This window comes from Phaseolus vulgaris, chromosome 4 (assembly GCF_051622355.1).
Source record: "Phaseolus vulgaris cultivar YP4 chromosome 4, ASM5162235v1, whole genome shotgun sequence".
NCBI classification, from domain to species: Eukaryota; Viridiplantae; Streptophyta; class Magnoliopsida; order Fabales; family Fabaceae; genus Phaseolus; species Phaseolus vulgaris.
Window position 1 is genome coordinate 30541662 of NC_143501.1, and position 14580 is coordinate 30556241.

The following is a 14580-nucleotide window of genomic DNA, read 5'->3' on the forward strand; positions in this document are numbered from 1 at the left end:
TAGTCGCCGATTGTTAAGTTGGCGTGTTCCGATCTCCAGCTTACCAGAATAGGCGATCGCCAGGTTGAGGATGAAGTCGCCAGATGAGACTCAGGCGACCAAGCAGACGGAGATCGCCAGAACAAGCACATCGCCGAAGATAAAGGAGAAGCAGATTATGAAGGCGGCCGACGAGACCACAGGGAAGGAGTATGAAGGCCCTAACTCGCCAGTTTCAGAAGAGATCGCACTCCTAAGTTAGCTATGCACTGGGCAGTACCATGCATCAGTAACTTAGCCAAAATAAGAGTAGAAGCAGCGCCAAGTCAGGGAGTCTCCAGATGATGGCACGTGTACCGTCAGATGCGGGCCACGTGTCCAAGTCTGTAACTGCCAGGAGAGAGAAAACGACCAGGTATATAAGAGCTCTTAACGAACTTTCTGGGGTACGCACGTTCAGTTCATACACTTTACGCTTGCGAGAGAGAGAGAGGATTTGCACGGTTCTCGTTCTTAGTATTTGGTGATACCGTCACTGACTTGAGCGTCGGAGTGCGATCGGCCGCAGCGGCGCCGTATCGTTTCTTTGCAGGTTCTTGAGATAGATCCAGAGGAGGAATGGAAGTGAGAAGCGGCGCGCACGTCGATCCTTTGACGAGGCATTTTCCAGCGCTCCGGTCAACAGGCAGGATCATCAGGCGCCCACCGTGGGGCCGTGTAAAACGTGCTCCCATCCACAGCGTGAGTTCGTGGAAGTTTTCGAGGTTTTCTGCGCGGTTGTGTGCTGGTGCAACCGTCGTTTACAGTTTCTTTGAGTTTCGTTCGGTAAGTTTGTGTTTTGTACCGTTTGTTTGGCTTTCAATCGGTGGAGTGAGGTCTTTTGTTGCTTGCGCGCAATCTGTCTGGTGGAAGTTCGAGCTCTTTTGTGGCTTTCTGCGAAGGTTTGCGGTGTTCTTGGGTTCTTGCGCAGTTTCTTGAGTTTTCTCCGATTGATCGCTGTTTCGATCGTGGTTGAAGTGTTTTTTGCTGTATTCCTGTGGTTCGCTGAAGTTAATGAGAAAGATGAGAAGCAATCGTTCCAGTCCCGTGGCTCCCGTCGCTGCTGAAGGCGACGCCGCCATGACCATGGCGCAGATGGCAGAAATGATGCGCTCGTTGCAGGCCACTGTAGAAGCCTCGCGCGTCGAGCAGGCAAGGATACATGAGGACCTGGTCGCCTCTCGCGCCAGGAACGAGGAGCTCAGCAAGGTAGCTGAGGAGCTGCGTCGAGCTCTTCAGGAGCAGCAGGGTCGTTCTTCTGCTGAAGAGATGGCACCGTCGACGCCGCCTCGTGTTTTCCCAATGCTTTTCATTCAGGCGATTACCGACACGCCAATTCCCACGAGCGTGGTTCCGGTTAAAGCTGTCTTTACCGGCATGGAGGATCCAGAGGCTCATCTGACCACGTTCCACACACAGATGATGCTGTCGGGAGGGTCGGACGCCGTCTACTGTAAGATGTTCGTGAGCACGCTCCAGGGAACGGCGATGGAGTGGTTTGTGAGCCTGCCTAATGGCCACATAACTAATTTTCAACAATTTTCGAAAATCTTTGTCGAGCAGTATATTGTGAACAAGGCACCGCCCAAGGTGTCCTATGATCTGTTTGATATAAGGCAGTACCATGGGGAGTCCCTCAGAGACTACCTCAATCGCTTCGGAGCGCAGATGGTCAGATTGCCGGCCAAGGATGAAGAAATGCTGGTCTATGCCTTCAAGAAGGGCGTGCAGCCAGGGCCATTCTGCGAGGCCTTGATCAGGGCTCATCCAGCGACGTTTGCTGAAGTCAGGCGACTTGCGGTGGCCCACATCGCCGACGAGAGCGAAGTCGCCGAGAAGAGAGGCAGCGTGGCTCCCGCCAGGCCACGCGCCCAGACCAGGATCCAGCCACAGAGGGTGCTGGAAACGGCGGCGGCGGCCAGAAAGGACCAAAGGACTCGCTATCCTTACGATAGGAGAAATAAGGGAAGAAGCCAAGCACGCCAACCACCAGCACGCCAACAGCCAGCACGCCGAGAGTACAATCGCCCGCCTAAGCACAAATTCGTCATGGGACTAGCGGACCTGATCGCTATCCCTAACATATCTGCCAGATTGAAGGCGCCCGAGAAGGTGGGCGACAAGGTGCTGGGATCAAAGCCGGACGTTTGGTGCGAGTTCCACCAGTGCTTTGGCCATAACCTGGACTCGTGTTTGTCTTTAGGATACCAGCTCGACGACCTGGTTAAGAGCGGGTTCCTAAACGATTATCTGCTGGATAGGAGGACGGGGGGAGCATCGAGTTCCCAGCTAGCAGGTGGAGAAGCCCAGCAACACGAAATGCCAATCCACGGGGAGATCCACACCATTGCAGGGGGTTTCTCAGGTGGTGGATGCACCGCATCGCAGAGGAAAAAGTATGCGCGATCGGTGATGGCAGTGGACATGTTTGAAGATCACTCACCGGAGGTGGACATTACGTTCACAAAGCAGGATCTTCGGGACGTTGTGCCTCACGACAACGATCCTATAGTTATTTCGTTGATAACAGCAGGGAGGAAGGTCCACCGAGTTCTGGTGGACCAAGGAAGCTCGGCAGACGTGATGTTCTGGCCGACTTTCACGCAGCTGGAATTGCCCCTTGACCAGCTGAGGTCCTATGGAGGGTGCTTATATGGATTCGTTGGTGACCAGGTGGAGGTTAGGGGGTACATCGAGCTGAGAACCACGTTTACAGATGAGGCTGGGTCGAGGACGGAGAAAATCAAGTACCTCATCGTAAACGCCCCTTCGGCATATAACATCCTGTTGGGAAGGCCCACCCTTAACAGGATAGGCGCAATTCCATCGACTCGACACATGAAGGTGAAGCTGCCGTCCATGGAAGGGGTGGTGATCACGATCAAGTCGGACCAGAAAGAAGCGAAAAGGTGCTATGAGAATAGCCTGAAAAACAAAAGGTTCGTGAGCTATGTAACAACCACCCCACCTCCCGGTGTGAAGCCCAGACCGCCGGCAACAGAGGATATCGCCGGAAGGGATGTAGAGATGGTAGACGCTGAGCTGGGGGAGAGAGAGGCTGGCCTGGAGGAGGAAGAGGCGCGTAATCGCCCCGAGGAAGCGAGGGATCTGGGAATCGCCAAGGCGGTGATCGCCAGAGAATCCAGGCCCAAACCCGTCGAGCAGTGGCTCGAGAAGGAGATTGGGGGGAAAGTTTTCAAGCTCGGAAGATCTCTGGAGGTCGATCTCCAGGACCAGATCGCCAAGGTGATTGAGCGGCATCTGGACGCGTTTGCTTGGTCCGCTTCGGACATGCCCGGGATCGATCCCGACTTCTTGTGCCATCATCTGGCGATGGACAACATGGTGAGACCGGTGCGACAAAGAAGAAGGAAATTCAACGAAGAGAGGAGGCAGGCGATCAGGGACGAAACCCAGAAACTCCTCGCTGCAGGCCACATCAGGGAAGTCCAGTACCCTGAATGGTTGGCGAACGTCGTACTGGTGAAGAAGAGCAACGGGAAATGGCGCATGTGCGTCGATTTCACCGATCTGAATAAGGCTTGCCCAAAGGAATCGTATCCTTTACCAAGCATTGATGCCCTGGTTGATAGTGCTGCAGGGTGCAAGCTGCTGAGTTTCCTGGATGCCTTCTCGGGCTATAATCAGATCAAGATGCATCCCATGGATGAAGAAAAGACAGCCTTCATGACGGAGAGGTCGTGCTACTGCTATAAGGTGATGCCGTTTGGGCTGAAGAACGCGGGGGCCACGTACCAGAGGCTGATGGATCGAGTACTTGCACCAATGCTGGGAAGGAACGTGCAAGCTTACGTCGATGATATGGTCGTGACCTCGCAGGAGAAGAGCAAGCACGTTGCAGACTTGGAAGAATTGTTCACGACGATCGCCAAGTTCAAGTTGAAGCTTAACCCGGAGAAATGCATTTTCGGCGTGGAGGCTGGAAAATTTTTGGGTTTTCTCTTGATTGAAAGGGGAATAGAGGCCAACCCGGACAAGTGTGCCGCCATCTTGGCGATGAGAAGCCCGACTACAGTGAAAGAAGTCCAGCAGCTGACAGGTCGGATGGCAGCCCTATCTCGCTTCGTGTCAGCGGGACATCCCTATTTCCAATGTCTGCGGCGCAATAACAAGTTCGCTTGGACGAAAGAGTGCGAGGAAGCTTTCGTCAAGCTGAAGGAGTATCTGGCGAGCCCGCCGGTTCTGTGCAAACCGCTGGCGGGAATCCCTCTCAGGTTGTACTTCGCTGTGACTGAGAGGGCGGTGAGTGCGGTGCTCGCCCAGGATCAATATCAGGCTCAGAAGCCTATTTATTTTGTGAGCAAGGTGCTGCAGGGCCCAGAAACGAGATATCAGGCTCTGGAGAAGGCTGCGCTGGCTGTGGTGTTTTCGGCGAGGAGGTTGCGCCACTACTTCCACAGCTTCACAATACTGGTGATGACTGACCTGCCCATCCAGAAGGTCTTGAAGAAACCTGACGTTGCGGGAAGAATGGTGAAGTGGGCAGTGGAGTTGTCAGAATTTGACATTAAATATGAGCCCCGAGGCCCGATCAAGGGGCAAATCTTTGCAGATTTTGTAGTCGAGCTCTCATCAGAGGCGACGCGAGTTGAAGGAGATGACTTCCGTTGGGTACTCTCGGTGGATGGATCGTCGAACCAGCAGGGTAGCGGTGCTGGAGTCATATTGGAAGGACCCAACGGCGTGCTGATCGAACAATCGTTGAGATTCGCCTTCAAAGCCAGCAACAATCAAGCAGAGTATGAGGCACTGATCGCCGGGATTCTGCTGGCCAAGGAGATGGGAGCTAGGGTGCTGATGGCTAAGAGTGACTCGCTGCTAGTCACAGGGCAAGTAACAGGCGAGTTCCAGGCTAAAGATCCACAAATGGCGGCTTACTTGGCGTATGTGCAGGAATTGAAGAGTTCCTTTGCCTCTTTTGAAGTGGTCCATGTGCCCCGAGAACAGAATGCCCGAGCTGACTTGCTTGCTAAGCTCGCCAGTTCAGGCAAGGGGGGTAGGCAGAGGACGGTGATTCAAGAAACTCTGAAGACGCCGAGGGCATTTGTAGCAGATCACCTGGTCCTTCAGATAAGCAAGTCGACGGAGAGAGCAGCGAGAAGCCATAAGTCTTTGACGCAAGAAACTCTGAGATCGCCGAGAATTAGAGCATGTCGAGGAGAGAAGGTGGACGTGATGCAGGTCTGCGCCACCCATGAGCCAGACACTTGGATAACACAGTACAAGCGGTGCTTGGCAGATGGTCTCCTCCCGCTGGATCCAACAGAAGCTAGGAAGGTAAAGAAAAATTCCAGCAAGTATACATTGATTGATGGCGATCTGTACAGATTTGGGTTCACTCACCCACTCCTGGAGTGCATACACGGCGAGAAGTGCACGAGAATTATGGCAGAGCTCCACGAAGGAATATGTGGAAGTCACGTCGGGGGTCGAGCTCTGGCCGCGAGGACTCTCCGTGCAGGCTACTATTGGCCATCCATGAGAGAAGATTGCAAGAAGTATGCCCAGTGCTGCAAACAATGCCAGCAGCATGCCGATTGGCACAAGGCACCTCCCGAGGAGTTGAAGTAGATCTATAGCCCTTGGCCGTTTCATACTTGGGGAATTGACATCCTAGGACCTTTTCCACTGGCGATCAGGCAGATGAAGTACTTGGTGGTGGCGATCGAGTATTTCACCAAGTGGATTGAAGCAGAACCAGTGGCCCAGATCACCGCGCACAAGATCGAAGGTTTTGTATGGAAGAACATCGTGTGCCGGTTTGGAGTGCCTAAGCGCCTGGTGTCTGACAATGGGACGCAGTTTGCAAGCCACCTATTGAAGAAGCTTTGCGAAGGAGTGGGAATTCAACAAGTGTTTGCATCCGTCGAGCACCCTCAAACAAATGGCCAGGTGGAATCAGCTAACCGGGTGTTGCTGAGAGGTTTGAAGAGAAGGCTCGAGAAAGCCAAGGGAGGTTGGGCTGAGGAGGTACCCCGTATAGTTTGGGCGTACCACACCACCGAGCAGTCAGGAACCCACGAGACCCCGTTTAGTTTGGTCTACGGGTGTGACGCCATGATTCCAGTGGAGATCCAGGAGAGCTCGCCGAGATTCCAGAACTTTGTAGAGGAAGACTCGAATGAAGAGAGAAGGCTGAACCTGGATCTGCTGGATGAAGTCAGGGAGGAGGCAAGGCTGAAGGCTGAGGCGGTGAAAAGAAGGGTCGAGCGAAGGTACAATTCTAAGGTGATGCCAAGACAGTTTAGAGAAGGCGATCTGGTGATGAGGAAGGCCCACCAGTACGAGATGGAGAATAAACTATCACCCAAGTGGACTGGACCGTTCAGAATAACCGAGGCGCTCGGGAACGGAGCCTACCGCTTAGAGACGCTGGAAGGAGGGGCGATTCCTCGCACCTGGAACGCCACACACCTGAAGTTGTACTATAGTTAAGAGCTTTGTAAGTAAAGACAAACACAAATGTTATATTGCAATGTCTCTGTTAAAACAGTTTCAAGGGGGCACTCTTTTTTCCCTAAGGAGGGTTTTTAATGAGGCCACCCAATAAAAGAAGAGTTTTCGAAGCATAAGGTGTTTCCAGATTGCATGTGTGCTATTTTCGAAAGTTTTGAAAAAAGACCTTGTCATTTGTACATGATTTGAGGCAAGAAAAGATATATCGCGTGCTTTCTAAAAAGTTTAAAGTCCTCATCGTCTTTCGGCAATTGGAGGCACCAGTTAAGTTTTAAAGTCCTCATCGTTTTTCGGCGATTGGAGGCACCAGTTAAGTTTTTAAGTCCTCATCGTCTTTCGGCGATCGGAGGCACCAGATGGAAGACCTCAACGCCCTCGCGCGTTTTGAGGCAAGTTAAAGACCTCCTCGCCGTTGAGCGAGTGCAGGCGAGAAAGAGAAAAAGTCCTCCGTGTTTCTGGGAGCGAGAAGATGTAACTCCTGGGGCAATGTCGAGGCAAGTTAAAAGACCTCCTCGCCGTTGAGCGAGTGCAGGCGAGAAAGAGAAAAAGTCCTCCGTGTTTCTGGGAGCGAGAAGATGTAACTCCTGGGGCAATGTCGAGGCAAGTTAAAAGACCTCCTCGCCGTTGAGCGAGTGCAGGCGAGAAAGAGAAAAAGTCCTCCGTGTTTCTGGGAGCGAGAAGATGTAACTCCTGGGGCAATGTCGAGGCAAGGTAAAGACCTCCTCGCCGTTGAGCGAGTGCAGGCGAGAAAGAAAAGGTCCTCAGTGCATCCAGGGGGGGAGGAGATGTACACCCTGGGCAAGTTGAGGCACCAGACAAAGTCCTTCTCGCCGTCGAGCGAGTTAAGGCCATTTAAAGTCCTTCTCGCCGATGAGCGAGTTCAGGCGAGTAAAAGTCCTTCTCGCCGATGAGCGAGTTCAGGCGAGTTAAAAGACCTTCTCGCTTACGTGCAAGCATAGGCAAGATAAAATCCTTCTCGTCTCGAACGAGTTCAGGTATGGCGAAGAGGGTGGAAGAAGCTTGAAAGGTGGATAAGGTAGGTTCGAAGAGAACGCCTAGCCAGCCGGTCTTTTGCTCTAAAGTTCAGGAGGGCAAAGGAAGATTCCAAAGGGCGTTTCTACCCCAGATAAAGAGACGATTGCCAAAGCATGAGGCTAGAAAAAGCTGATGTTACCAAGGGGTTTTGGCGATCGGGAAAAGTTCAAACGACGGCGAGAAGGTTGAAAGGCTTGTTTGATAAAGCAGGTCGAGTGGGACGTTGTTCGAGCCAATGATCAAGTTACAGTTCGCTGCTTGAAGGGTATTCCTGTAACGAGATTAGTTGCCTCAAGGGTACAAGTTGTTTAAAGCGATTGTTGCTTAATTTTGAATCGGCTCGAAGCAGTTACGCCAAAGGTTGTGTTTGCAAAATCGCTAAGTTAAACTCGGCAAAGTTAAACATACAAAGAAGGTGAAAGCGCTCAAAAGAAGTCAGAAGAAAGAATATCCAAGTTTCGCTATTGAAATAAGTAACTGTTCAAAACACATATGCAAGAGTTTTTACAAGGTGAATACAAGTGAATTTATAAAGAAGCAGATGGGGTGGAATTGGTTGAGCCTTCGGCGGGAACGACCTTTCCATCTACTACTTCGTTGTTTAACGACACCATGCTGAGGTCGAGATCAGGGAATAGGCATGCGAATTGCTCCCGAGCGGCTTCGAATCCAGCAGTCAAAATCTGAGCAGAATTTAGCTTGAGTTCTTCAAATTGTCCTTGAAGCTCTTCAACCTGTTTCTTGAGCTCCTTGTTCTGCTGCCCCTGCTCTTTAACCTGTTTTTGGAGTTGTTTGTTAGTCTCTTGAGCATGGAGAAGGTCGTCAGTAACCTTCTTGGATTCTGTTTGAGCTTGGGCCAACTCGGCAGCCATCTTCCCTTTCTCCTTGTTTGCCTCGGCGAGATCAGCCATGGCGTCGTCTCTCGCTTTCTCTACTTGCCCAAGTAGCTTCTCGCGGTCGATTGACCTTTGCTCCAGTTTTTGTACCTTATCGGCATTAGCTTGAATGTGAGCCTCCAGGTCGCTCGCCTTGGTGCGCAGAGGCACGATTTTGCTTTCTAGTTCAACTTTTTCTTGGGTAAGTTCATGGACTTTGCGGCGAAGGTCAGCAGCTTCCTTGCGCGCAAGCCTGAGCTCGGTACTCAGGGCATCCTCTACTCGGGAGTGTTCCATTTCCGCGAGCGTGCTGAATGCCACCTTCTCCACCTCAACCTTCATTGTGCTGTTTTCAGTCTTGAGGTGGTAGAGATCATCTTGAAGCCTCCTGGTGGAGCTCTCCACAGCCCTCGTTATGATCGATGGGATATCCTCTGCTATGGTTTTGAGTTTGGCAGTCAGAGGTTCCCACATCCTTGTAACTTCAAGGGAAAGGTTTGATGCTTGGAGAGGCGCCAGGGGGGCTTGTTGAGGGTTCTCGTCGCCACCTTCCTTAGCAGGGTTTTCAATGTTTGCTTCCTGGCGTGGCGACGCAACCGGGGATTCGGTGATTAGAATTGGGGAGGTGTGAGCAACCTCATCCCCGGTCGGAACGTTCTCTGCAGCTGAAGCATTTGAAGGAGGGCCCCCTCCGGCTGAGATATGGGGCGTAGAGGCACTTGGGGGGTCCTTCAGAAAGTTTGGCTCTTGAGCCTCGACTGCTGGTGGCGCAGTGGCCAGTGGAGTTGCTTGGACTGGTGGTGAAGGGGCTCGTGGTGTTGGCGATGAGGGAGGAGGGGCAGGTGTTGATGGTGGTGTTGAAGCTGGAAGAGGGGGTGGGGCAGGTGGAGAAGGTGGTGCCACCCTTTTCCTCTTTGTAACGAGGCCATCCTCAGTGACCTCGTCGTCCTCTTCCTCCTCCTCTTGGACGACTTGGGGGGCTTTTCGCTTTGGCCTTTTAAGGACCAATTTCTTTCGTTGGGTGGGCTCCTTGGGCGGTGATCGCCCATGAATGATGGCCTTCTCGACCGCCGAGTTGGGCACCGTCTGGGAACCGGTCGCCAACCCGTGGTTGCGAGCGAGCGCCTTCAAGTCGGCGAGCATGTTCTTACCCAACATGGTATCTGCATGAAACGAAAGTGCATGAGTTAGCTCAAAGGGGAAAAAGATTAGTGTACAAGGCAATGAGACAGCAAAAACAGGCATATGCAGAAAAGATAAAACCAAAGTCTTGTGCGTGTCGCACAAGACGCCCAGAAACAATATCAGAAGCAATGTCAAGACAAGAGTGTAGCGTCCTGACCTATTTGGAATTCCAACTGGTCCTCAAAGAACTCGAAGGAAATCAGGGTGGGGGTCAAGAATGTTATGTGGGCATCTGCCACCCTCTTCCAGAATAGGCAAAGGTCTCGGTCCAAAGCTCCCATGCTATCAGGACTTCTGGGCCTCCTGAAGCAGCTCTTGGACTCCTTTTTCCCCTTGTCCACCCAGTACAAGGGGAAACCGTCGAGAAGGGAAGTGTCTTTGTCATTTGCGCGAACCTGGATGAACTTCCCCTTCCAATCCTTGTACGACTGCTGGAAGATGGTGAAAATGGATCTCCCAGCAATGGCATTCAGGCTGACCCACAGGCGATCTCCTGGGTGCTTGGCCTCAAACAGAAATAAAAACACGTCCACGGACGCGGGCAACCCCAGGTGGGCGCACGTTATCTCGAAGGCTCGGACAAACGCCCAGCTGTTGGGGTGAAGCTGGGCGGCAGCGATGTTGAGCTCGGTTAAGAGTTCCCTCTCAAATCGAGTAAGAGGGAACCTGAGCTTGACCTTCTTGAAGAAGGTGGTGTAGACGAAGCAGAAGGGCCCATCGGCGCTCACTTTGTCATCGGCGCACACTGGCAGAGCGGCGGGGCAAGGCAGCACCATCATTCTCTCATCGTGCTCCTTGTGAAACGATTGGTGGACCTCGTCCCCATTGGTCAATCGCAGAACCGCTCCCGCAGTGTTCACCGACGAGGTTTCCTTTAAGAGGGTTGGGTTAGCCCATGGGTATAAAGTCTTGAAGTCTGGCAGAGGGACGGGGGCTCCTCCGGCGTTAGGTGGAGTCGCCTGGGCCAGAGCAGTTTTGGAAGGTGCAGGCCTCTCAGCCTGCGAAGAGGAAGCGCCACGAACTTGGGTTGGGTCGTGCGCTTGTGAAGAAGGGTTTCGTGCTGATGGAGGGGGGTTTGGGGTGATCTTCGTGCGAGTCATGATAGCAACTGCAAACGAAGAAGAAAGAAAAAACGATCAGGGGTTTATAGGGGCTGACTCGGTCATGGAAGGAAGGTGAAACGACGAACGAATGTGAGTTCGTTGCGACGATCGACAAAGCCCTAAGTTACGCAGAAGAGAAATGGAGAAACGACCCACAGCGTATGCACCAGGCAGTTACAGGATGATGCAAATCGGTGAAAATGCAAGAAAACCGAGCAGATGAAGGAAAGTAATTACCTTTCAGTGATCAGGAAGACGAGGAAGGAAGATGGTGATCTGGAACTTTGAAGAGCGTCGAGAGTTTCGCAGAAGGAAATGAGAGCGTATGCAAGTGTGAAGAAAGTGATGGAACAGTAGGAGCGTAAGGGGTTTAAGGGTTTTCGAAATGGTTTTGGGAAGCGCTAACGGCAGATGAAGATAGCCGTTGATGAGAGCCACGCGTCGAACGATGCGCGAAGGGTTTTGGTGGAGCGTCAGAGCAGCAGAAAGTACTATCGCTTGGAATTCTGCGTCAATGCCACGTAGACCGGTGTTAACGAAGGCTTTTTCAGTCTTTTCGCTAGACAAGTCTTTGCTTAAGACTGGGGGGCTTGTGTACCGCCCTGGTGGTCGGGTATGATGACGTGGCACCCTGCTACAGTGTAGGCGTGTTGACAAGGCGCCAGGTTGGCAGTTAGGAAGGAAGTCGGGAGGCACGTGTAGTCGCCGATTGTTAAGTTGGCGTGTTCCGATCTCCAGCTTACCAGAATAGGCGATCGCCAGGTTGAGGATGAAGTCGCCAGATGAGACTCAGGCGACCAAGCAGACGGAGATCGCCAGAACAAGCACATCGCCGAAGATAAAGGAGAAGCAGATTATGAAGGCGGCCGGCGAGACCACAAGGAAGGAGTATGAAGGCCCTAACTCGCCAGTTTCAGAAGAGATCGCACTCCTAAGTTAGCTATGCACTGGGCAGTACCATGCATCAGTAACTTAGCCAAAATAAGAGTAGAAGCAGCGCCAAGTCAGGGAGTCTCCAGATGATGGCACGTGTATCGTCAGATGCGGGCCACGTGTCCAAGTCTGTAACTGCCAGGAGAGAGAAAACGACCAGGTATATAAGAGCTCTTAACGAACTTTCTGGGGTACGCACGTTCAGTTCATACACTTTACGCTTGCGAGAGAGAGAGAGGATTTGCACGGTTCTCGTTCTTAGTATTTGGTGATACCGTCACTGACTTGAGCGTCGGAGTGCGATCGGCCGCAGCGACGCCGTATCGTTTCTTTGCAGGTTCTTGAGATAGATCCAGAGGAGGAACGGAAGTGAGAAGCGGCGCGCACGTCGATCCTTTGACGAGGCATTTTCCAGCGCTCCGGTCAACAGGCAGGATCAAGCACAAATGGGTTATGATGTATCTAACATTTTTCGGTAAAATGCCACAAATAGGTATTAGCAACAATTATTGCATCAAAATGTAACAATCATAAGACTTCAACCCAATTATCTTCAAATCTTGCATAGATACTATGCTCTTCACATTTGATGAATGTCCTTGTGGCACTTTCACACCCTTTAAACATTAACAAAAACTTATTTATCTTCTTTCGACATGGTGTAATAGGCTAGGGAAAAATACATATGCTTACCCACCTGTATTGGTGTCAACTCACCTCGTATGTTCATGTCAATCAAATCCAAATGAGCATTTGGACCATTATTCGTCTTTTGTTAATGTTAAGAAGTGTACCAATTAAGCTTTCACACACATTCTTCTCCATGCATTATGTCAATACAATGTCTGACTTCTAACTTCAACCAATACGGAATATCAAATAGATTGGTTTTTTCTTCATTATGTTTATCATAGATGACTTTTTTTTAAACTTTGTGAAGGTTTGTTCTATGTTATTTATCTTTTCATAAATCTTAGCACCAGTCAATGGAGTTGGTGGAGTGTCACTCTCTTAATGTCCATTAAAGGCATTTTTCAACCTCTGGTAAGGATGATCACTTCTAAAACATCTTCAATATGCCGAAAATCCAGTGATGATGCAAAATTGGACATGCTTTATGACCCTTGACATTATCCTATATGCCGAAAATCCATTGATGATGCAAAATAACATGGCATGAATCTTGAAAATTTCATTAGCAAACCCGTAAAATACTTCAACACCATGATACCACAAAAGCTTTATATATTCAATTAGAGGACTTAGATAAACATCTATGTCATTTCCTGGTTGTTTTGTACTGGATATCATCATGGATAACATCATGTTATTTGCTTCATGCACAATCCAGGAGGTAAGATGTAAATAATTAGTAAAACAGGCCATGGATTGTGGTTTGTACTTAAATTACCAAACCAATTCATTCCATATGTTGCTAAAATAAGTCGAATATTTCTTGACTCTTTACCAAACTTGGGAAACTCGTCATCATTTTTCTTGTATTAAATAGAACCAACTAAATGGCAATACATTTCATCACATTTCCTCTCATCTGCATGCCATCTGAGATTTTTAACATCATTTGGATTAGCAAACAAACACTTAATCTTTGGAATGATCAGAAGATACCACACAACCTTCATTAGGGGTCCATGCTTTGCCATCTCTTTAGTATTATCTTAATCTTTTTGTTTCAACTTGTAACATGATAACCATTACCTCAGACAATTTTTCAAGAATTCAAACTCATTCCTGTGTAACATGCAATCATCAGAACTTGCATGTATATTTTTATACTCCATACCCATCGAGCAAAGAATCTTTTTGGCCTCATAATTATGATTATGTAGAGAGTATTTCTCTCTTTAAGCATTTCCTTCAACAACAGGTGCAATTATGTGAAGCTTTTATTAGTCCATCCATTTATCGCCTTCAAATTTATCAATCTTAACACCGCCAACAACCGTGTGAAGTTAGTTGATCCAAGATAGAATAGAGTCTCTGAATCGCTTGGCATACCTCTGTATCCATGCACTTATGCAAAAGACTCAGCTCCAACATAATAAATCATGTCCTCTAATCCATTATCATCTATTTCATGATCCATGGTGGACTAAACATATTCATAGGATACATACACACTTGGTAAATGTAATAATTCACCATGCCATGTCCAAGTTGTATAAGATCGTAGAAACTCATAAGAAAAAAATTCTAAGCCTCTCATACCATTGTATTGAGGCTTGTTTGAGTCCACACAAGGCCTTTCTCAGTTTATAAACATGATTTGGATTTTGATGATCCTCAAAATTGAGTGGTTGTGAGACATAAATCTCCTCATTGATGAACCCATTTAAAAAGGCACTCTTCACATCCATCTTGGAAAAGTTTGAAACCACTCATGCAGGCAAAAGAAAGCAGTAGTCTCACAACTTCCAATCTGGACACTGGTGCAAAAGTTTCATCATAGTCTATACCTTCCTCTTAGTTGTAACCTTTGGCAACCAACCTAGCTTTGTTTCTTGTAATCACTCCAGCTTCATTTAATTTGTTTCTGAATACCCACTTGGTTCCAATTACATTCATGTTGTCAGATTGAGGAACCAGAGTCCACACTTCATTTATGATGAACAGATAGTTGGATTCTCAGGCGAACGAGTGGATACTAGAGGATTTATCGACCTATACACTACGTTGGGTGAAGAGCGGTGTCTCAGTAAAACTATAAAAATCAAGTATTTGTTGGTTAATGCAAATACCTCCTATAATATACTTCTCGGATGGTCGTCCATTAATCGTTTAAAGGCGATAGTATCCACCCCTTACCAGAAAATTGCTCGCGAATGTTATGTCACATGTTTAAAGGTCGAACCTACCACCACGCGATCGGTCTCCCAAAAGGAGGGGACGTTTGACCGAGGGACGCTCCCGTGACAGAAGAACGAGAGAACATA